Source organism: Cetorhinus maximus, chromosome 1 (assembly GCF_964194155.1).
Source record: "Cetorhinus maximus chromosome 1, sCetMax3.hap1.1, whole genome shotgun sequence".
Classification (NCBI taxonomy): Eukaryota; Metazoa; Chordata; class Chondrichthyes; order Lamniformes; family Cetorhinidae; genus Cetorhinus; species Cetorhinus maximus.
In genome coordinates, this window is record NC_135879.1 from 237151012 (window position 1) to 237175397 (window position 24386).

Consider the following 24386-nt stretch of genomic DNA (forward strand, 5'->3'; position numbering starts at 1 on the left):
CAGAGCAGGCTTGAGGGGCAGAATGACCTACTTCTGCTCCTATTTTCCATGTTTCTCTGTTTCTATCTTATATTTCTGGTCCCTAGTTTTGACCTCTTCAAAACATCTGCTCTCAGTGTAGTCTATCAAACCGTTCTGTAAATTTGAAGACCTCCCTCAGATTACCTCTTAACCTTGACTTTTCTAAGAACCAGAGCACCTATCCTGTACACTTTTTCCTGGTAGATATATCCTCTAAGTTCTGGTGTCATCTCTAAGTTCCAAAAGATCACATGGTTGCGAAGGTATAATAGGGAGGCATGGGCTGGGTGGGCTGTCGGGGAAGAAGCATTTAACCATGTTTCTCTGGCCATCATGGCACGTGGACCAGCTCATCTTTTCCTCTCTGTAAGTTTGTATCCTCAAGCATTTTTTGCATTTTCTCCAGTGCTTCTATAGCCTCTGTGTAATATAGATAGCAGAATGGCGAAGTGGTAATGTCAGGGGATTAGTAATTCAGTAGTCCTGGCTATTTGCCTGCAGACAAAGGTTCAAATCCCACCACAGCAGCTGTTTGAGTTCATAAATTCAGTTTTTTAATAAAATATCTGACATTAAAAGCTTGTGGCAATAATGGTGCCATGAAACCTCCTCGATTGTCAGAAAAACCCATCTAGTTCACTAATGTCCTTTAGGGAAGGAAATCTGTCGTCCTTACCTGGTCTGGCCTACATGTGACTCCCGACCCACAGTAATGTGGTTGACTCTCAACTGCCCATGAAAAGGCCTAGTAAGCCGCCCAGTTCAAGGGTAATTAGGGATGGGCTACAAATATTGGCCTTGCCAGCAACGCCCACATCCCATAAAATAATTTTTTAAAAAAGAACTGCACAGAGAACTCTTGGAGCACAGAAACACAGCAACATAGGAAAAGGAGTGAGCCATTTAGCCTCTCGAGCTGTTCCACCATTCAGTGAGATCATGCCTGACCTGTGACCTAAACCCATACCCCTTAATACCTTTGGTGAACAAACATCTATCAATCTCAGTTTTAAAATTAACAATTGGTCTAGCAGCAATTGTCATTTGCAGAAGAGAGTTCCAAACATCTCCCACCCTTTGTGTTTTCACTGCTGAAAGATCTAGCTGTAATACCGTTCCCCAGCCTTAGACATTCCAATCAACAGAAATAGTTTCTCTCTATCTACTCTATTTGTTCCCCTTATATATCTTGAAAAACTCAATCAAATCACCACGTAACCTTCTAAATTCCAGGGATACAGCCCAACTTTGTATATTCTCTCCTCATAATTTTGTTTGATGGGTGGATGAGCTAGGTTGTGCATCTTATGAACTGGACTGTAGCCTGACTCAGGTAGTTGCTCAAAACTAGTTTATGTACCCCATGTACAATATATACAAGGTGGGTTACTGAGTAGGCACATCTCCTCTCAGTGCTGCCTGTCTGCTATAGAGTCTCTAGCACATGACTGCATCAGCCTTCATCACTCATTAGCATCTCTATTCTATTAACCCAGTACACTACAATTTCACCCTTGGATTTTAATCCTCTTGTTGCGTGCACTCCACAGCTATATCTATGCCCTTGCTTTTACAGTGTTTAAGCCATTGAATCTTGATAAGCGCTTTAAGAGTTAAAATCTCTGCCACAGAACATTTTGATACATAAGTTGGTAAGTGCAATGTGGAATTGAGATATACCGACCATGAGGGTACCAGCCTCAAGGCCCAGACTGCAACAATATCAACAACTACTTGTATTTATATAGCACAATAAAATGTCCTAAGATGCTTCACAGGAGTGTTATGAAGCATAATCTGAGAATGAAGCTCATTAAGAGGATGTTACGGCTGATGACCAAAAGCTTGGTCATAGAGGGATAGATTTAAGGAGCATCTTAAAGGAGGAAAGTGAGGCTGAGAGGTTCAGGGAAGGAATTCCAAAGCTTAAGACCCAACAGCTGAAGATATGGTCACCAATGGTACTCTGATAGCAGGGTAGGATAGTGGTGTGGTTATGTTACTGGACTCATAATCCAGAGGCCTGACCATTAATCCTGTCACAACATGAGTGCAGGTCTCAGCCTGTAATTTGAGTTTGAATTCTGTGACTGACTCCTAACTCCCCTCACAGTTGTATCAGGATGGATAATAAAGTTGGGTTAAAAATGAGCTAGGATTACTGCTCTTACTTTCTATTTAACAACTCCTACTGGAAAATGTACATGCAAGGAGATTGGGCATAAACATGGTTGATCTTGGCTTTCATGGTAAAATAGTCCATCAACACTCTCTACACACCAAGATCGCCAACTCTCTGTGGAACCCTGTACCAGTAAGAGCCAGCACCTTCAGCAGAAACGCAGTGTAAATTGGAAAGAAAACAATTAAGCATTGTTTTGTCCTGGCCTCCCCTCCCAGCCCAGAGTGCTAAGGGAAAGTGGTGGTGTAGCGGCCTCATCACTGAACGAGTAACCCAGAGTCCCAGGGTAATGTGCCGGGGACCTGGATTTGAATCCCAGCACAGCAGATGGTAGAATATGAATTCAATAAAAATCTGGATTTAAAACTAACGTCGTTAAAGCCCATCGGGTTCGCAACTGCCCTTCAGAGAAGGAAATCTGCTGTCCCTTGCCTGGGTGACCCCAGATCCAAAGCAATGTGGTTGACTCTCAATTGACCGAGCACACCACTCAGTCATATCAGTTGGATATTGGATAACGAATGAAATCGGATGGACCACCCGGCATCAATAAGACCATAAGACCATAAGACATAGGAGCAGAAATTAGGCCATTTGGCCCATCGAGTCTGCTCTGCCATTCAATCATGGCTGATAAGTTTCTCAACCCCATTCTCCCACCTTCTCCCCGTAACCTTTGATCCCCTTACCAATCAAGAACCTATATATCTCGGTCTTAAATACACTCAATGACCTGGCCTCCACAGCCTTCTGTGGCAATGAATTCCATAGATTCACCACTCTGGCTAATGAATGCGGCAATGCTCAACCCTGTCGGCCCTGCAAAATCCCGCTTATTAACATGTGGGGGCTTCTGCCAAAATTGGGAGAGCTGTCTCACAGTTGAGTCAAGCAATACCCAGATATAGTTTAACTCGGAGAATCAGGCCTGACAGATAATGTCCCAGACACCACCATCACAATCCTTGGGTACGTCCGGCACCGGCAGAGCAGACTCAGCAAAGGTGGCAGCACAGCGGTATACAGTCGGTAAGGAGTCCTCAACACCAAGTCTGGACCCCAGGAAACACCATGGCATCAGGTCAAACATGGGCAAAGAAACCACCTGCTTATTACCACATACCGCCTTGTATCACAGAATCACAGAGTGCAGAAGAGGCCTTTCGGCCCATCGAGCCTACACCAACACGTGAGAAACACCTGACCTACCCTCTTAATCCCATTTACCAGCACTTGTCCCATAGCCTTGATGTTATGACGTGCCAAGTGCTCATCCAGGTAGTTTTTAAAGGATGTGAGGCAACCTGCCTCCACCACCCTCCCAGGCAGTGCATTCCACACCGTCACCACCTTCTGGGTAAAAAAGTTTTCCCTCACATATCCCCTAAACCTTCTGCCCCTCACCTTGAAATTATGTCCCCTCGTGACTGACCCTTCAACTAAGGGGAACAGCTGCTCCCTATCCACTTGTCCATGCCCCTCATAATCTTGTACACCTGGATCAGGTCGCCCCTCAGTCTTCTCTGCTCCAACGAAAACAACCCAAGTCTATCCAACCTCTCTTCATAACTTAAATGTTTCATCCCAGGCAACATCCTGGTGAATCTCCTCTGCACCTCCTCCAGTGCAATCACATCCTTCCTATAATGTGGCGACCAGAACTGCACACAGTACTCCAGCTGTGGCCTCACCAATGTTCTATACAAATCCAACATGACCTCCCTACTTTTGTAACCTTTGTCTCGATTGATAAAGGCAAGTGTCCCATATGCCTTTTTCACCACCCCACTAACATGCCCCTCTGCTTTCAGAGTTCTATGGACACACACGCCAAGGTCCCTTTGTTCCTCAGAACTTCCTAGTGTCATGCCGTTCATTGAATACTTCCTTGTCAAATTACTCCTTCCAAAGTGTATCACCTCACACTTTTCAGGTTGGGCCTGTTGGAATTTAGAAGAATGAGAAGTGACTTTATTGAAACATATAATATTCTTAGGGGGCTTGACAGGGTAGATGCTGAGGGGTTGTTTCCTCTTGTGGGAGAATCTAGGACCAGCGGGCATAATCTCAGAGTAAGGGGCACCCATTTAAAACAGAGATGAGGAGGAATTTCTTCTCTCAGAGGGTAGTCAATCTGTGGAATTCTTTACTGCAGAGGGCTGTAGAGGCTGGGTCGTTAAGTATATTCCAGGCTTTTTTAATCAGTAAGGGAATCAAGGGTTGTGGGGAAAAGGCAGGAAAGTGGAGTTGAGGATTATCAGATCAGCCATGATCTCATTGAATGGCAGAGCAGACTCGATGGGCCAAATGGCCTACTTCTGCTCCTACATCTTATGAAGGGCACAGATTTGAAATAATTAGCAAAAGAACGAAGGGCATGCGAGGAGTTTTTTCTATATGCAGAAAGTTGTTATGATCTGGAATACACTTCCTGAAAGGCTGCTGGAAGCAGATCCAACATTACTTTTCTAAAGGGAATTGGATATATATTTGAACATGAGAAATCTGCAGGAGTATAGAAAAGTAGGGGAGTGAGCTACCTCAACAGGAGAACACGAGGACCTGAATTCAAACCATTGATTATCATATTAAAGGTTGAAGTTCGAAATGTCTTCTTCTCTAAAGGATGAACAACACATGTAATGGCCTCTTGTGAATCTTGTGAGTGCATGAGGATAAGTTTAGAATATCCTCATTTTGTACTCATCCATTGTTGAGCTAACTTTGAGGGGAGAGAAACCTTCTCATTCTCTGGGCCAGAAAATCCCCGACTTGACCGACCTGCTTCGGTTTAAAGGGCTTCATTATATCCAATTTCCACTCCAGGGAGGTGGGGTCTATGATCAAGTTGGGCCCACCCACCCTGAAATATGCCCCCTGATACCCATAGGCCAGGCGAGTGCTGAGGCAGGCTGGTTAGAAGGCCCACCTCAGTTCTCTGGGACGTTGTCACAGTTATTTTAGAAGCTGTTAGACCCTCTATCCCTTACACCCCTTCCATGCCATCCCCATACCACCTCCATGCCAAATCATGCCCTACCCAATTCCCCCATGACCCCTTATACCCCCATGCCAACTCTATGTTCACTCATCCATTATCCACCATAGGCAGATCTCAGGGCCATTTGGAGATGAAAAAAAAAATTCTAACAATCTAATACAGCTCTCCTGCACAATTGATGGTGAGAAAACTCCATTCAAGATACCCATTTAAAGCTTTTCAATTTCCTTAAGTGGTTAATCCATTAACAAACCTCTATTCAGGCTCTGCATCAAAGACAACTAATCCATTAATAGTCTCTTTAAACTGTCAATCAAACTGTGAACTCAAAACCCCTGGTGAGATAATTGTACTTCTGAAACTCAGCCAAGCATTCACAATGACAATACTAGGCCTTGGGGAAATGTCAACAAACAACTCTAATGGAACTGCACAACCAGATGCCATTTCTTTTTAAACCTAGATGGCCTGCCAATCAAAGCAGTCCAGCTGAGGGCTTTTGTAACTCACTGACATCTTAAGCCTGTTTATCTTCATGTTTAAAGAGAGGAATTAGAAAAAACTTAAGATCATGAGACTTAAACAGACTTTATCTGCCCTTCAAGAGAGTTTACATCTACTCTATTAATTCATGACTCCCACAGTGTGGGTTAAGGGCCTTACAGCTGTCAAAATAGGGTCTGTTTGAACTAATTTCAAACGGCCCTACTGAGTTGAGGGTTCTCTCTTGTGTGATTCGTGCCACGTCCCCTTCCCCCTGCCAGCAAAAAGTGGATCTGTTGGAAATGGGGACAGGACTTCCACATCCGATCGCGCTCACCATTTTTAAAGGTCTGTGGAATCTTCCTAACTGTGAAAATCTGGCCCATAGGGCACATATTTTTCTTTGGAACAGAGGAGGCTGAGGGAAGACTTAATTGTGATGTATAAAATTATTCGGCACCTTGATAGAGTGGACAGTAAGGACATATTTACATTAGCAGGTAGAATAGACTTAAAGTAATTGGTAGGAGGATTAGAGAGGAGTTGGGGAGAATCTGTTTTCGCCCAGAGCATGGTGGGAGTCCAGAACCCACTCACTGAGTGAGAGTGGTGGTATAGGCAGCAACCCTCATCGTATTTAAGCAACACTTGAATATGCACCTGAATTGGTGTAACTCACAGGGCTACAGGCCAAGAGCTGGAATGCGGGATTAGACTGGATAATTCTTCTACATTTAATACAGATACAGCAGGCCAAAAAGCCCCCCTTCTGTGCTTTAAATTTTTCAATTTGACAAAGGTGTACAAAATCGTGAGGGGACCGGAAAGAATAGGGAGAAACTGTTCCTACTGGTGAAAGGATCGAGGACGAAAGGGCACAGAATTTAGTTAATTTGCAAAAGAAGCAAAAGCAATATGAGAGAGAACTGCTTCACACAGCAAGTGGCTAAGGTCTGGAATCCACTGCCTGAGAGTGTGGTGGAGGCAGGTTCAACTGAGGCATTCGAAAGGGAATTTGGCTGTTATTTGAAAGGGAAGAATGTGCAGGGTTACGGGGAGAAGGCAGGAGAGTGGCATGAAGTAAATTGCTCAGCCAGAGAGCCCGTGCGGACACAATGGGCCAAATGGCCTCCTTCTGCACTGTAAAAGTTATGATTGGGAAACTTGGATGAAGGACAGGGCTTCATAATTGGGGATGACAATATTGAAGAAAGAAGGAGATAAATGTGAATAATTCAACTATTAATTCTTCCTGTCACCTCAGAATTGTGGACTTCCTCACCATCCTCAAGATGGCGATGGCTGAGGAGGCAGTCTCCAGAGGAGCTGAGGTCAGATGGAGATGTGAGGATGTGTGTGAGAGAATAAATGGTGGTGTCCCTTGAGCTGGCAGTGAGTGAGACACCATTGAGTGTGTGATGGGCTTGAGTGTGTACGTTTAGAGTGCTGAGATGGTTGCCTTATCCTGGCGGCGGGAAGAGCTCATTCATCCTGTTTCTGCACTGGATGGCCAATCTCTTATGTGCAGCGTTGGCACTGACCACCTTTGCCACTGCCTCTCAAGCTGGAGTAGTGACACTGATGGGCCTCCTGTGGCCAGAGCGGGGGCAGAGGGCATCGCGGCAGGCTCCAAGAGTGTCCAGAAGGTGTCTCAGGGATGCGTCACTTAATCAAAGGGACTGCCTTCTGTGCAGCAGTCCTGGGCTGGAAGCATTGAGAGATGTGCGCACAGCTACACTTTGAATATAGCGCCCAGCTTGAGGAAGCGGCAAGGTGATGGCAAGGCGGCTGAATCGGAGGCTGCCCGCCAGAGAAACAGCCTGTTTCCCGGGAATGCATGATTGGTGAGGCTGGATTGGGATGATACAGCGTGAAAAGCTGCCATAGCGGCCAGCGGACGAAACATTCTTTTTTCCGCCCGTTACCACACTTGGTGCAAATCTAGGGTGATTCTGTCCTCAGTCTCTCCGTCCTGTCACATTCTATAGGGATTTTAAAACTTGGCATCAGTAAGTTCTTTTTTTCCCCTTCAACCTCGTTGTAGTTTTACCAATTGGCCTTGGCCTATCACCCTGATTTTTCTATTTAAGCATTTCTTAATGTTGTGAAAAAGAGAAGTTTTTGACCTTAGCTCAACTTCCTCTGGTTTGAATCCAATTCCTCTTGTTTCACTGCTAAGGTAGTCCTAATTCCCTGCTCATTCCTCAAAGACTTGCAAATGGTTTTTTTTTCAAGTATTTACACAATTCTCTTTTGAAAGTTTCTGTCGAATCCCCTTCTACCACCCTTTCAGGCAATGCATTCTAGATCTTAGCGACTTGTGTAAAAACATTACTCCTTATCTGTCTCCTCTGTGGGTGGTAAAGAATTACACCATAAAGGGTAATAAATTTGATGTGCTGCAAGAATGATGGAGTGATGTATCTGCATTTTAATACAGTGTGGGCACAGAAGGCTCATAAAAAGAGACACTTCTAATTCTTGTGCATAGAATTTTATAGCCCAGAAACAGGTGTTTATGCTCCACATGAGCATCCTTCCATCTTCTCACCATATCAGCATATCCTGCTATTCCTTTTCCCCTTTATGTACTTATCTAGCACCCTCTGAAATGCATCAATGCTATTTGTCTCTGTTAATGTCTGATGATTACACTGTTAAGGTTTCTTAATGTCATGTCAATTACAATGTTAAGGTTAAGAGAAACAGCTGCTGGGTATTAATTGACTCCATAGCTATGGCTCAGTTGGTAACACTCATTCCTCAAAGTCAGAAGGTTGTGGGTTCAAGTTCCACTCCAGAGACTTGAGCACCTTATCTACACTGATACTCCAATGCAGTACAGTGAGAGTAACTGCAGCGGGAGGTGCTGTCTAAATTCAAAAAGGGTCTATAAATAGGGGATACCTCCATGAAAGCATGCTCCTGGGCCTGGCCAAGATGGCTGTCAACAGGTCCAGGCAACGGGTGGTCAAGGTGGTTGTCCGACTCGACTGCCTGCCCCTCTACCATGTCTATGTTCGTGGTCGGGTAGCCCTGGAAGGGAGCATGTGGGGCTTGAGGCCTTCCGTGACTGGTGGGTTCCATGGGGGCTGAGATGCCCTGGGGAATTATATTTTGTTTTAGTTAGTTAAGTTTCCTTTTTACGTTTTGACTTTTGTTACAGTGCTCCACCAGGGGCCGTCACCCCCTCTTTGATTAGTTTATTTTACAGATCATTTTTTGTTGTTTTTTTTTCTAAAGAGAATATAAATAGGGGATAGCTCACACACTGGGTGGGAGGAGAGCTGTGAGACTGAAGAAGTCAATTAACTCTCTGAATAAGGAAAAGCTCTGTGTCTTGGTTTCAGCTTCACCAACTGGCTTGGATTCTATTAACAGTCCCAAGTATTCCATGTGGAAGCACATGCTTCACTCTCTGAGTAAAGTTTCTCATGATTCCTTGTTGGATTTATTAGTCATAGAGGTGTGATGGCACAGAAGAAGGCCGTTTGACCCATTGCTCTCTGTAAAACAATCCAGTCAGCCCCATTGCCCCATTCTGTCCCCAAAGCCCTTCAAATGTATTGCCCTCAAGTGTTCACCCAATTTCTTTTTGAAATAATTGATCATCTCTGCTTCCATTATCCTCGTAGGCCACAAATTCCAGGTCATTACCACTCATTGCGTGAAGAAGATCTTTCCCATTCTCCTATGTATATCTTGCCCAAAACCTTAAATCTGTGTCCCCTAGTCCTTGTACCATCAGTTAATGATGATACTTTTTCCAATCCTAATTTATCTAAGCCTGTCGGAATCTTGTACACCTCTATCAAATCTCCCTCCAACTGCCTTTACTCCAAGGGGGATAACCCCAGCTTCTCCAACCTAACCTTGTAGCTAAATTCTCCATCTATGAAACTATTCTCGTAAATCTCCTCTGCACCCTCTCAATGACCCTCACATCCTCCCTAAAGTGCAGGGATTAGAACTAGATGAAGATCCCTAATTGTGACTGAGATTTATGTACGCTCATCATAACTTCCCTGCTTTTGCACTCAATGTCATTATTTATGAAACCAAGATCCCATAGGCCTTGCTAACCACCCTGTCAATATGTCCTGCTGCATTTAAATACCTATGCACATGAACTCCCAGATCCCTCTGTATCTGTACAGTCTTTAAAACTGTACAATTAAGTTTGTATTGTCTCTCCCTATCCCTTCTGTCAAAATGCATCACTTGATGCTTCTCTGTATTAAATTCCAGCTGCCTCTTGCTTGCCCATTCTGCTAGCCTATCTATGACCTGTTGCAGTTGATTGGTATCATCAGGTAGAATTTAATACCCCTCCCCGAGCAAGCCTGGAGGTTGGGTGGGGTGGGTATGCATGCGAACAGGTGAGAGGGTGTGGGGTAGAGATCCCGATACACCTCCCTCTGACCAAGTATGGGGACGGAAGGCTTGCAAGAGACATGCCTGCTCAGATGCCGATTGAATATGTTTAAGGGCCTCATCCTGCTGCTGTTGGTATTCAACCTGTTCGGTTTGCCAGCAAACTATCAGGGAATGTCCCTCATTTACAGGCACTCAGTTCCCAATTGAGAGACCTGGCATTGAGAACGGCGATCCACAGGAAGCCACCTCCTTGCCCTTACTTCCAAACCCTTCCCCAGGACCCCCAAACTGCCCACACTCATCTCTATCTGGAAATCCCGCATGCAGCCCCATTGCCATTGGTCTCAGTGGCGCTATTAATACTGAAGAGCTGCCAGCCTCTGATTGGCTGGTAGCTTTAGGGGGTGGGATTCCTGCACTACTGGGAGCTTAATAGGATGAGAGGACTGATCAAGGTAAGTGCTTGGTTGGACTGTAATGAAGTTGGGCCTCCCAGAGCAGAACGATGCATGCAGGATTCGCAATGATTTCCAATATGACCATAAGACCATGAGCGGTAGGAGCAGAAATAGGCCATTTGGCCCATTGAGTCTGTTCCGCCATTCAATGCGATCATGGCTGATCTGATAATCCTCAACTCCACTTTTCTGCTGTTCCCCATAACCCTTACTGATTAAAAACCTGTCTATCTCAACCTTGAATATTCTTAACAACCCAGCCTCTACAGCCCTCTGCAGTGGAGAATTCCACAGATTCACTACCTTCTGAGAGAAGAAATTCATCCTCATCTCTGTCTTAAATGGGTGACCCCTTACTCTGAGATTGTGCCCTCTGGTCCTAGACTCTCCCACAAGGGGAAACAACCTCTCAGCATCTACCCTGTCAAACCCCCTAAGAATCTTATATGTTTCAATAAGGTCACCTCTCACTCTTTTAAACTCCAATAAGTACAACCCAACCTACTCAACCTCTCCTCATAAGAAAATCCCTCCATACCCGGGATCAACCTAGTGAACCTTCTCTGGACTGCCTCCAATGCCAGTATATCTGTCTTTAAATACGGGGATGAAAACTCTTCACAGTATTCTAAGCGTGGTCTAACTAGTGCCTTGTATAGTTTCAGCAAGACTTCCCTATTTTTATACTCCAGTCCCTTTGGAATAAAGGTCAACATTCCATTTATCTATTTACTTCCCTACTACCTGCTGAACTTATATGTTAGCTTTTTGGGATTCATGCACAAGGATGCCCAAATCACTCTGTTCTGCAGCTTTCTGCAGTCCTTCTCCATTTTAATAATATTCAGCTCCTCTATTCTTCCTGCCAAAGTGCATAACCTCACATTTCCCCACATTATATTCCATCTGCCAGGTTTTTGCCCACTCACTTAAGCTGTCTATATCCCTCTGTAGGTTCTTTGTGTCACCCTCACCACTTGCCCTCCCACCTTTTTGTGTCATCTGCAAACTCGGCGATAGTACATTCATTTCCCTCATCCAAGTCATTAATATATATTGTAAATAATTGTGGCCTCAGCACTGATCCATGAAGACTTGCTGACTCTGCTTCATTATATCATGTATTTCTAAATGCTCTTGTATTACATCCTTTATAATAGATGCTAACATTTTCCCAATGACAGATGTTAAGTTAACTGGCCTATAGTTACCTGTTTTTGTCTCCCTCCCTTTTTGAATAAGAGTGTTATATTGGCAGTTTTCCAATCCTCAGGGACTTTTCTAGAATCTAAGGATCTTTGGAAGATTACTACTAGTGCATCCATTATCTCTGTAGCTACTTCCTTTAATATCCTAGGATGCAGCCCAACAGGTCCAGGGGACTTATCGGCCTTTAGCTTCATTAGTTTCCCTCGTACTTTTTCTCTAGTGATAGTTATTGTATTTATTTCCTCTGCCACTTTTTGCCCCTTGATTATTTAGTATTTTTTGGAATGTCATTAGTGTCTTCTACTGTGGAGACTGATGCAAAGTATTTAGTCAACTCCTCTGCCATTATTTCCCCAGCTTCATTCCCATCTGAAAATCCTTCTTCCTCACTGGGATATATCCTTGTTGTGAGTCATGAACTACTTTCTTAAACATCTCCTATTGTTCATCAACCGGCTTTTCTGCTAAACTCCTTTCCCAGTCCAACCAGTGGGCAAGACTCCCATTGCCTACATTAAATCCATCATTGCTCTTTACCATACCTCCAAGTTTGAGTGACAAATTTTGAAATTTTACTCTGTATTCCAATATCCAAGACATTTATGTATATAAATAGTCATTTTGGTAGTACAGAACTCGAGGATTGCTGAAAAAAGACATTTTGTTGGAGCTTTTCGACTTGCACTCATCAGGAATACCAATGTCAGGGAAAAGAACAATTTTTACCATATGGGAAGAGAGTGGTTGGCAAGTGGACTCTGATTGTTAGAGGCATTGTCATGGAGAATGCACCAGTTACTAGGGACTGACACTTAACTGGCCAGCATTGTTTGAAATTTAAACCAGGCAGCTTGACTCTGATTGGTCAAGGTATTGCCCTGAGGAATGAACCAGTGATTGGTTGTCACTTATTTTGTCTAGCTGAAACAGGCGCAATTTGTGTGCATGTTCTTTCTGTCTGCAAAGAACAGGGCCCTGTGTATTGATACATGTCGCTTCCAATACATGCAAATGCACCACACTGCAAGCCCGACTGACAATCTTAAATTGGTTGTCAGCATAATTTTTAGCACACTGGTTATTATTTAGCAAATATTGTCCAATCACGGAATTACATCTAATGTTGGACGCTGTGTTTTGAGTTTTGCAAGCGCAGGTTGGTTGGCTACAGTCTGCACCCTGCCCATTGCAAACAGCGGCTGGGACATGCTGTTTGATACAATTTACCAGCCTTTGGGACGTAGGGCCTACATACCTAGCATCACACAGGCACTGAAATTCATATACCACATTACTCATTAGTGTGATAGGCAGAACGTCTTTTTGGCCTGACCACTCATGTCGCTACTGCATAGTAGCAGCTCACATTTTTGAGATACCTTGCCCTTCCAGGGTAATCTGAGGTAGGCTGGGCACTTTTCAGGGACAAAACTGAAGGCCTTGGGCCCGTTCATGAGTTTGCACAATATACAGCGCAAAATGATCTGATCAGGGTAGCCATTATCCCACAGGGTGTCTTTGTCACGCCCTATTTCAGCATCAAGCTTGCATGGCGAGCGAATGTCTTGGGCCGTATTTATGAGGTTGCCGATAAATCCAACCTTGTAGCATGTGGAATTGTAAGAATCCCAACGCGCGTATGGACCAGTGAAGGTAGGCTTTCAGTAGACTTTCAGAGAACCCCCTGGCAGATTTCTCAACTAGTACGTCAAGGAAAGGGAGCTCATTTGACTGCTCCATTTTAAAGATGAGTTTGAGCACAGGATGGAGCCCATTAGGACATGCAAGAAAATTATTAAATGCTGCTATGGATTTAAATATAGCAAACGTATCATCCACATATTGGAAATATGCAAGTGATAGGAGGTTAAGTATCATTCCATCAAAGAGACGTTTCTCATGGAACCCAACAAAGATGTTTGTGAGAGCTGGGCCTAAAGAGGATCCCATTCCTTCACATTTGCAAAGACCATTCAGGACTTGCATATCGATAGCATTGCTGTGTCCATATGCTCATGTGACATTGCTAAGCTATTCACTAATGTCCCACTTAAGGAAGCCATAGATAATTGCGCTGCAGCAGTACATTATGGTGATCTAGACCCACCACCATTTCGTGAATCAGTATTCTAATGGAACCTAGCAAAGATGTTTGCGAGAGCTGGGCCTAGAGGGGATCCTATGACAACACCATATTTTTGGCATACATGGTTTCGTTAAAGCTGAACTCAACTGCATGACTTGCCGAGTTCATAAGTTCAATGAATGCTGATTCACGCCACACTGCGAACCTGAGTGACAATCTTAAATTGGTTGTCACTTTGATTTTTAGCACACCATTGCATGGACCAGTATTTATGAATACTGATTCACACAATGGTGTGCTAAAAATTACGCTGACAACCAATTTAAGATTCTCAGTCAGGCTTGCTGTGTGGCACACTTGCATGTACTGTAAGCTACATATTTTAATACACAGGGCTCTGGTCTTTGCAGACTGAAAGAACATGTACACACATTGAGCCTGTTTCAGCTAAACAAAATAAATGATATCCATGTGTTCGTTTATTGCTCAGGGCAATATGTTGACCAATAAGAGTCAAGCTACCTGGTTTAAATTTCAAACAATTTGTCAGTTACCTGTCAGTCACCATTCTCCATGGCAACGCCTCTACCAATCAAAATCCACTTGCCAACCAATCAGCACTCTCTTCTCATACAGCGTAAAGTTGTTGCTTCCCCTAACATTGGGCTTCTTGCGATTGTCCTGATGGGTGCAAGACAAAAAGCTTCCACAAAATATCTTTTTTCAGAAATACACATTTATGTATACCAAAAAAACAGTGGTCCTAGTACTCGACCTGTCTACCAACCTCCAGTCTGATAAATAACTGTTCACCATGATTCACTGTCCTCTTCCTTAAGCTGTTTTTTTTCATTATTCAAGCTGTCACTGACATTCCTATTACATGAGCCTCAATTTTGTTCACCACTTATTTATTAGTGACTGTCTTGTATTTATGATCCTTAACTGAGGACTCCAATGCAACTGGAAACATTTTTTTTCCCACATTTACTCTTATCAGTTTCAAAGATCCCTATCAGGACTTGCCTCAGTCTTTTCTTTTCTAGAACAAAGCACTCAGTCTTTCCTGAACCTTCATTCCTGGTTAACTAAGGTTAAATAGAAATCTCATTGCAAAAGATACTCTGGGAAAGAGTGATCATTATACAATTGAATTTCATGGGCTGAATTTTATACCTCGCAGAGGGGTGCGCACCCGACCTGATCGAGTGTAAAATAGCATGAGATGACATCAGACAAGCCTTCCGATGTCATCCCGCACTCACACGATATTTATTGCCCATCCCTAGTCGCCCATGAGAAGGTAGTAGTGAGCTGCCTTCTTGAACCGATGTAGTCTATGTAGTGTTGGTACACCCACAGTGCTGTTAGGGAGGGAGTCCCAGGATTTTGACCCAGCTACAGTGAAAGAACGGTGATATATTTCCAAGCCAGGATGGTGATTGGCTTGGAGGGGAACTTGCAGGTGGTGGTGTTCCCATATATCTGCTGCCCTTGTCCTTGTAGATGGTAGCGGTCATGGGTTTGGAAAGCACTGTCTAAGGAGGCTTGATGAGTCTCTGCAGTGCATCCTGTTGATGGTACACACTGCTGCCACTGTTTGTCGGTGGTAGAGGGAGTAAATTTTTTTGGAAGGGGTGCCAATCAAATGCACTGCTTTGTCCAAGATGGTGTCAAGCTTCTTGAGTGTTGTTGGAGCTGCGCTCATCCAGGCAAGTGGGGAAAATTCCATCATACTCCTGACTTGTGCCTTGTAGATAGTGGACAGACTTCAAGGAGTCAGGAGGTGAGTTATTTGCCACAGGATTCCTAGCCTCTGACTTGCTCTTGAAGCCATAGTATTTATACAGCTAGCCTAGTTCAGCTTCTGGTCAATGGTAATCCCCAGGATGTTGATAGTGGGAGATTCAGCGTTGCTAATATCATTGAATGTCAAGGGGCAATGGTTAGATTCTCTCTTGTAGGAGATAGTCATTGCCTGGCACTTGTGTGGTGCAAATGTTACTTTTTTTTAATTCATTCATGGGATGTGGGCTTTGCTGGCTAGGCCAGCATTTATTGCCCATCCCTAGTTGCCCTTGAGAAGGTGGTGGTGAGCTGCCATCTTGAACCGCTGCGATCCATGTGATGTAGGTACACCCATGGTGCTGTTAGGGAGTTCTAGGATTTTGACCCAGCGACAGTGAAATAACGGCGATATATTTCCAAGTCAGGATGGTGTGTGACTTGGAGGGGAACTTCTAGGTGGTGGTCTTCCCGTCTATCTGCTGCCCTTGTGGTAGTGGTCGTGGGTTTGGAAGGTTCTGTCTAAGGAGCCTTGATGAATTCCTGCAGTGCATCTTGTAGATGGCACACAGTGTTGCTACTGTGCGTCGGTAATGGGGGGACTGAGTGATTGTGGATGTGGTGCCAATCAAGCAGATTGCTTTGTCCTGGATGGTGCCCAGCTTCTTGAGTATTGTGGGAGCTGCACTCATCAAACTCCTGACTTCTGCCTTGTAGATGGTGGACAGGGTTTGGGGAATCAGGAGGTGAGTTACTCGTCGCACAATTCCTAGCCTCTGACCTGCTCTTGTAGCCATAGTATTTATATGGCTACTCCAGTTCAGTTTCTAGTCAATGGTAAACCCCCCCAAAAATGTTGATAGTCTGTGATTCAGTGATGCTAATGCCATTGAACGTCAAGGGGCAATGTTTGGATTCTCTCTTGTTGGAGATGGTCATTGTCTGACGCTTGTGTGGCATGAATGTCACTTACCACTTGTCAGCCCAAGCCTGGATATTGTCCAGGTCTTGCTGCATATGGACATAGACTGCTTCAGTATCTCAGGAGTTATGAATGGTGTTGAACATTGTGCAATCATCAGCAAACATCCCCACTTCTGACCTTATGATGGAAGGAAGGTCATTGATGAAGCAGCTGAAGATGGTTGGGCCAAGGACACTACCCTGAGGAACTCCTGCAGTGATGTCCTGGAGCTATGATGACTGACCTCCAACATCCACAACCATCTTCCTTTATGTTAGGTATGACTCCAGATGAAGTACTCCATATGGATGGACAGTACACAATTATCACATTGAGAATATAAAGTCCCTTACAACTATCAATTGTAATAGACTGCTTCAGTATCTGAGGAGTAGCAAATGATGCAATCATCAGCGAACATCCCCACTTCTGACCATATGATGGAAGGAAGGTCTTTAATGAAGCAGCTGAAGATGGTTGGGCCTAGTGTTTCAGTGCTGAAGAAGGTTGCAGAGGAATGGGGCCATGGAGGCACATGAAAATAAGCATATTTCTTTTTACATTTTCATTAAATTGATAGTTGTAAGGGAATTTATGTTCTCGATGTGATAATTGTGTACCGCCACCCATATGGAGCACTTTATTTGTTCAAAGGTTGAATGTCGTCTTGATAGCGTTTTTATGTTTTTAAAGAGAGGAGAAATCCTATAGTCGCACATGGGGAGGGTTTTATGGACCATGCCAGTGTATATGAAGGCATAGGTCACATAAAATAAAATGGGCGGCTAGCCCACTGCCTTCCTGCAAGCTGTTCCCTGTAATACAGGGAGCAGATAAGACATCTGCCTGCCCTCAGACCTATTGACGCATTTAAGTAGCCAATTAAAGGCCATTTAAGGGCCTATACCCACTTCTGCTGGATAACTCTCCCATCTCGAGATCAAAGGTGGGAAGGAAGGAGGTTCCCTGTGCCCATTGGTGGCATCTCCTCCCAAAGATGGTATCCCTCTTTGAGTCTACACCCTTAGCCTATCAAACTTGACCCCTCCACTCCCCTCCCTTCCCCATTAGGGTCCCCAATCCCCCTCTGAACCAAAGCCCTGGACTCACCTTTCAGTCCAGCCTCCATGATCCTCTTCTCGGGGCTCCCTTTAAGTCCCAGCAGCATCCCCTATTTGCTGCTGATGCGGCTGGGACTACTCAGCTGCCTGCCTTTCAGATTGACTGACGGCTCTCACTTCCTGTGCCTGAGGGGTGGAAGTCCCACTCTCACCCTGTTAAGACCGTCCCCAGCCTATTATCGCTGCATGGCCACCCTTTTTAATATCAGCGAGCTGCCGGCCGACTTTTCTATTAGTGGGAAAGCAATATGCGTCCCCGCTGTAAAATTCACCCCCGTGATATATTCTACTGCAATGCCTTGTTCCTGCTATTGTTTATCTAAATATTCTAAAGGTTCACTTGAAATGAGGGCATAAGTGGGAATGTCCAATGACCTGAGGAAACGTTTTCTCACCTTTTGTCTCCATGAATCTTCTCTCCCACCTGCAAAGCACAAGTCAGGAGTGTGATGGAATATTCTCCACTTGCCTGGATGAGTGCAGCTCCAATTACACTCAAGAAGCTCGACACTGTCCAGGGCAAAGCAGCCCGCTTGATTGGCACCCCATCCATCATCTTCAACATTCACTCCCTCTACCACACATTGGTAGCAGTGTGTACCATCCGCAAGATGCACTGCAGCAACTTGCCAAGGCTCCATTGACAGAACTCCCCAAACCCTCAACTTCTACCGCCTAGAAAAATAAAGGCAGCAAGCGCGTGGGCCAAACTCCTGAAACTTTCACAGCTGCATGGGTGTATCTACACATGGACTGCAGGAACTCAAGAAGACGGCTCATCACTGCCTTCTCAAGGGGCAGCTAAGGATGGGCATTAACAGCTTTGTCAATGATGCCTGAGAATGAACATTAAAGAAAATGTGGCAACGGCAGAGAAGGAGCCCGTTCAGCTTATCATGTATTCTCCAGCGATCTGGCAGAGCATGTACAAACCTAATCAGACTGCTTCACTCTCTGCCCTTAGCATCATATCATTCTCTGCTTCGGATATGTTCCCTTCACTTTTTCCTGAAAAGAGGCAGCAAACCTTTGCCACCTGGTGGTGCAGGGAATCTCGTATCCCTGTCTGTAGAGTTGGGATTGAGATTTAGCTAGCTGGCTATCTGGATTTAGCGAGGAGGACAGTGCAGCCCTTTTGGCTCATATCCCTTGTGTTTTGTCATTTTCCAATCAGTGGAGAGTATTGGCAAGCTGTACTGGCAGAAGATAATGAGACAGTGCCTGTGCCTACAGCACCAGATGGCCTGTGAAAATTTACAATTTTGATTTCTTTATTAAAATCTACATCTAGACTCTCATTCTAGTGCCTCATGCATGAACCACTCTGGGGATTTACATGTGTTACATTTCAGTGATCTAATATCCTCCGCCCCTCATCTCAACTGAAGGCTTTTTTTATTATTAATTCGATCCAATGTAAACATCTCTGGCAAGGCCAGCATTTGTTGCCCATCCCGAATTGCACTTGAGAAGTTTCTTTCAAGGAAGCAAGTAGAGGCAGAGGGAGGGGTGGGATAGGGTGAGGAGGGCTCCGGGGGCCGTTGTTCGAAGGAGCTTAGGAGGAGAGAGGTGGGGGAGGGGGAGGGACAATGGTGAGGGAGGAATCAGGGAGGAGAGGAGTGCAGGGGCCATGAGGGCGTCACCAGGGGAACCATGGTTGATGGCAGTCAGGCAAGTGTTGACATGAAAGGGGTGTCCAGAGGGAACAGCAACTGGGGAAATGGAAATTCAGGAGTAGGGAATCTCAAGTTTTCATTTGGGTACCCCGCCTGCCCCACAAGAAAGTTCAAAAAGAAAATGAAAGCTAACTTAACTTGGCCTCTTCTGGCCCACAATTCAGCTCCTGGCATGTATGGCAGTGGGCAGTGAGTGGTGAAGCTGCTCCTGGTCACGTTCCAGGTTAAAATAGTATGATAACCTAATTGGAGCCTCTGACAACATATGTTACCACCTCAGCAGATGAATTTTCTTGCAGAGCCAAAGACAGAGCATTGGCAATGGGAAAAATGTAGGGATGCTGCAGGCTGCCATTTTGCGAGATCACAAGTGCTTTGAACTCCCCATCCAACAATAATTCATTTTGGTACTGTTGGGCTCTAAGCACCCAGTGCCATGGTCTCTTGGCATGGCAGGGAAGTGCTCCTGCAGCAGGTAGCAGAAACAGGGCTTGTTATTCCCTTGAGTACAGAAGATAGAGGGTTTACCTTAATTGAGCTGTTTTAAGGTGATTAAAAGGTAGATCGGGAGAAATGATTTCCTCTGGTGGGGGAAGCCCAGAATAAGGGGGTATAACATTAAAATTTGGGGCTAGACCTTTCAGGGCTGATGTGAGGAAATTAATGATGCATCCCTGCATCATTGCCAGTGGTGTTTTTTACCTGCCTTGCTTTATAAATGGGCAGACTTCAGATCAATGAGGGCATCAGCCAATCGAAGGACTATACATAGCAGCAAACTAATTGTAAAGAACCCCAGAAATAAATAATTTACAATTCACATACCAAAGCATTTTGCAGGCAATAAAGTTTCATTGTTTCATTCAAAAGAAATGAAATGAATGAATTCACCCCAATGAATGAATAAATCTCTAATGGTGCCACAGTCCCCCAGTAATGCATTGGGAGTGTCGGCCTGGTGCTCAAGTCTCTGGAGTGGGACTTCAACAAGATGCTCGATTAAGTCTATAACTCTTCAGCCATTTACTGGAAGTGGCCTTTAATAAGATAACAGGCCCGGCAGAGTGAGTGAAGCCTCTTTTGTTTTATTGATCTTCAACAGCCCTTATTACTGCAGAGCAGATTGCCAAGAACATGTTCTCACCCGCCTATTCTGTATTTATATTACAGAATTGTTGGCACTGTGGTACTGATCTCCTTTCTGCTGTGGGCAGTATGCCACATAGAATTGAGGCAAACAGCTGAGTGCAGGTTTTCTTCCTGGGCAAGTTATAGGTCGAGACTTTACTTCCTCATCGCAAGACCTTTCCTGATTGCCGAAGAAGTGTCCACACAAGCCATTATGCCTGTGCCAGTTCTTTGTAAGAGCTACCCATTAGTCCCACTCCCGCTGCCCGCATAGCCCTGCAAATGTTTCCCCTTCAAGTTTATATCCATTTCCTTTTTGAATGTTGCCATTGAACCTGCTTCTACCACCCTTCCTGGCAGTACATTCCAAATCGTAACAAATCACTGCAAATAAAAAAAGGTTCTCCTCACCTCACACCCTATTTCTAGTGTCAACTATTCAGTCCAGTAAAAGCTAGAGATGATGGCTGTCCCCAAAACTCTGTTTAAAAAAAAAGACACAAGCAAAAAGTTCAAGCCTCAGAGGTGGAACACAGAAGAATCTGTGGATATTGTGTCAATTGAAATTTTGAAAACCTTTAAGGTGCCCAGGGATATGCAACAACAAGGTTGGTGAATAGAGCTGAGGTACAGATCAGCCATGATCTAATTAGATATAAGAAAAAAACTGCGGATGTTGGAAATCCAAAACCAAAACAAAAATACCTGGAAAAACTCAGTAAGTCTGGCAGCATCTGCGGATAGGAGCACAGTTAACGTTTCGAGTCCGAACAGTTCTGTTGAAGGGTCATTCGGACTCGAAACGTTAACTGTGCTCCTATCCGTAGATGCTGCCAGACCTGCTGAGTTTTTCCAGGTATTTTTGTTTTTGTATCTGATTAGATATAATTAGATATAGGAGCTGAGTGATGGCGGGAAGTAATTCCTTACACACAGAGTGGTGGAAATCTGGATTTCTCTGTCTCAAGGAAGCAGTTGAGGCTGAGGGTCAACAGAAATTTTCAAAACTGAGAGCGATCGACTTTTATTTTAGGCAAGGGCATTAAGGTTCATGGAACCAAAGCAGAGAGAGATGGAGTTAAGGCAGAAATCAGCCATCATCTAATTGAATGGTGGAATAGGTTTAAGGCGCTAAACATAAGCTGTGGCTCTTCCTCTTGAGTCAGAAGGTTGTGGATTCCGGTTCCACTCCAGGACTTGAGCACTAAAATCTAAGCTGACACTCCAATTACATTACAATAGTGTAAAGTGGGTGATAGAGCGCTGCCAACCTGCTTTCCAATGCTATCCATTTAACACAATTGCACAAAGTCAAGATCTCCCCTCACAATCATCTAAGCTGACAAGCGCCTAGTCCTGAAAACGCTGATAAAATAATTAAATATAACAAACTATCCACCGCAGTTTTGTTAAAGTCAGTGGGAATTTGAAACACAGATTGTCTGTTCAACATAAGGTCGTGTTGAGCGAGGACATGATCTACCTTGGCACTCATCCACCCGCGCACCCCTCCCCCCAGTGCCACAACAATCTCCCACCATGGTAAAATAACTTTCCAATGTTTGTGACTGACAGATGAAGAATGTCCACCTCTGATGAGATACCAACATCCAAAGAACTATTGCTTAACAACAGCCAATAAAATGCATTACCATAACGCTCGGAAGCAATTTGCAGTCTATGGAAGTATAGTCACTGTTGTCATGTGCGGAATATGGCAGCCAATTTATACACAGCAAGTTCTCGCAATCCGCAATATGATAGCCACCAGTTAACCTCTTTTTTTGACTGAAGTTGGCTGATAAATTTTGGCCAGGACATCAGAGGGAACACTTTTGCTCTTCTTCAAAATAGTTCCATTGAATCTTTTATAACCACCTGAGAGTATGGGGCTTTATTTCAAGTTCCAACCAAAAGATAGCATCTGCAAACATGTGGCACTTCCTCAGCACCACACTGAAGTACCAACTTAAATTATGTGATCCTCTCATAGGGCTTGAATCTACAAACCTTCTGACTCAGGGGCAAAAGCGCTACCACACAGCCATAACGGACACATCTAAAACAACAGGAGTGAGTTGACAATCCCTTTCCCTCAAATAGGGGAAAACCAAAGGTTTATTGGGCCTAGTTGCCTTTTTCTGTTCCTAAAGGTGGGTAAAATTCTTGAAGCGTACCCGTCCTGGGGGAGAAAGGTCCCTCAGAAGCAAGTAGTTGCCTTCAGTTAGTGCAAGATGATACTCTTTCGCGTTATCAACAGTCACAGATTGCAACTCTTTTGAGTACAATCACAGTTCTTGGTTTCCGGGAGTGGGACATGAACCCACAACCCTCTGATTCAAAGGCGAGGGTGCTATGAACTGAGCCACAGCTGACACCTCCCTGAAGCCCTGCTCTTTATCAAACTGAACATCACTATGGTTTTAATTTCATTAGTAACACCAATTGTGTTAAACATCTGCTAACACAAAATTGACTGATTACTCATGTTGACTGACAGAACAAACAATTAACGGGGGAAGGTCACTCTTTGATTTTGCTTGCTGACTATGGCAGGTCGCTGGAAAAAACTTATGCATTGTCAGTGAATTAGAATTCATATTGTGCCATCTAAAGGATTTTATGATGTTAATGAGAACCCACGGGCATTTACCAAGGACATCCTACAATTACTGTCTCTCATGTGTTTGATTATATTACCGAATTGATGCTTGCGGTGACACCACTACAATATTAATGATAAACAGGAGGCTCTGTCATCACAGAACACCGGTTTCTTTTGTTACTGTTCTCTGTCATCTCCTGAATACAGTCAGCTCATAATGGGACACAGGTCCATGGGCACTGTTAACCCTTTGGTACCACGGTGCAGTGGCTAGTCCTCAGGACGAGCTTAGAGGGCGAACATTTCCAGGTTTAAGGTGAAACTTCTCAGCGGGAGATTTGCTGAGTTGTGTAGGATATTTAAAGTAGAGGAGGTAATAAGGCTTTCAGGTACCCCTGGACAGCAGGGCAAGACAAGAGGGTATATTTTAGAACTGTGAAGGGCAGTTTTAGGACAGTTGTCACAAAGTGTTCTTTGGCTAGGCAGAGGCAAGGAATGACCCATTCTCCAAGCCTTGCCTCACAAAATGGCACCTACAGAAAATACAGTTAGATCTGCTTCCTCAGAGAGAAGGGACGTGGTGAGAAAGCAGGAGGTGGAATCAATTATTGAATAAATGTTGTTAAGCATTTATTTATTCCTAAAAAGTATTGCTGATTTTCATTAGATATTTATTCGACCAAAACGTTACATTGCTACCACTTAACTGTGCGAATCATGGCTCAATGGATAGCAACCTCTCCCGTCATTAAAAGGTCATGGGTTCAAACCCTACTCCAGGGACTGTAGGCTGAATCTCCCAGTGCAGTGCTGAGGGAGTACTGCAGTGTCAGAACTGCTGTCTTTCCAATGTGATATTAGACCAAAGCCTTGTCTGCTCTCTCAGGTGGATGTAAAAAAAGAATCCCGCAGCACTGTTTCGAAGAAGAGCAGAAGAGTCTACCCCACTGTCCTGATCAATATTTATCTCTCACCCAACATCACTAAACACAGATTTTCCGGTCCGCATCACATTGCTGCTTGTCCTGGGAGAGTTTGCTGTGCACAAATTGGCTCTCACATTTTCTACACTACAACAGTCACTACACTTCAAAAGAACTTCACTGGCTGTAAAGTGCTTAGACATAAAAGCAAAATACTGCGAATGCTGGAAATCTAATGCAAAAACAGAGAACGTTGGAGAAATTCAGCAGGTCTGACAGTGTCTGTGGAATTTTTTATAGAGTTCCGTGGGGCAGGGACAGGCTGACATGCTCTGAAGAAGGGTCATATGGACTCGAAACGTTAACT

General features: G+C 44.3%; 1 protein-coding gene across 1 annotated transcript in view; it reads left to right on the plus strand.

The window, feature by feature from the left end:
- LOC144688041 (dedicator of cytokinesis protein 2-like) overlaps window positions 1-24386 on the plus strand; it is a 1154257-nt gene that overhangs the window by 989518 nt on the left and 140353 nt on the right. The window lies entirely within an intron of this gene.